Genomic DNA, 810 nt, shown 5'->3' on the forward strand with positions numbered 1-810 from the left:
ACCCTGTGTGTATGTGAGGAGAGCAGAGAGTGTATGGGGGGAGAGAGAGAGAGACAGAGACAGAGGGCATGTGTGAGGAGGAGGAGAGAGAGTGTTTCAAATTGATTCCTTGGCTGTGATGGCCTGAGGCTGTGAAACACAGTGCAGTGTTTGTATTCACTGCTGGCAGCTTTACATGGAATCTACAGCACAGAAACAGGCCATTTGGCCAACTCCATCCATGTTGGTGTTTATCAGCTTCCTTGAATGTATCTATACTGGAAACATGGAGCACAATTTAATGGAAATGAAACAGAGTTCCATTTTGGGTGTTTCCAGCAGGTGTTTCCCAGAGCATGCAGCACCGAGAACCACCCCGCTATTAAACAGCACTCTGCTTCATTTCTGGGCTCTGCGAGGAACGCAGTAATGAGCTCAGCTCAGCCAGATCAGGAGCCCCGGGGCTGAATTCTCCGCCTTCGGGATTCTCCGTTTGGCCGGCAGCCCCAGGGTTTCCCAACGGCATGGGGCTGACTCACAATGGGAAACCCCATTGGCCAGCTGGGGAGACGGAGAATCCCGACGGTGCGCCGCACCAGATTTCTGCTGGAGGGAGAAACCCGCCCCCAATCTCTGGAACCCCCACTGCGGCCTCCAGACTCTCCCAATGCCCTAACTTACCAATTAGAGACCTTGAGCCCCCGGCACCCCACCTCATAAAGACAGGGCAACCCCAGGCCCGATCCCTGGCATGGGCAAGATGCCACTTGGGCACCTTGGCACTGCAGCCTGGCACCCTGGCAGTGCTCCTGCCAGCCTGGCAATGCTAAA

This window comes from Scyliorhinus torazame, chromosome 1 (genome assembly GCF_047496885.1).
Source record: "Scyliorhinus torazame isolate Kashiwa2021f chromosome 1, sScyTor2.1, whole genome shotgun sequence".
Taxonomy (NCBI): domain Eukaryota; kingdom Metazoa; phylum Chordata; class Chondrichthyes; order Carcharhiniformes; family Scyliorhinidae; genus Scyliorhinus; species Scyliorhinus torazame.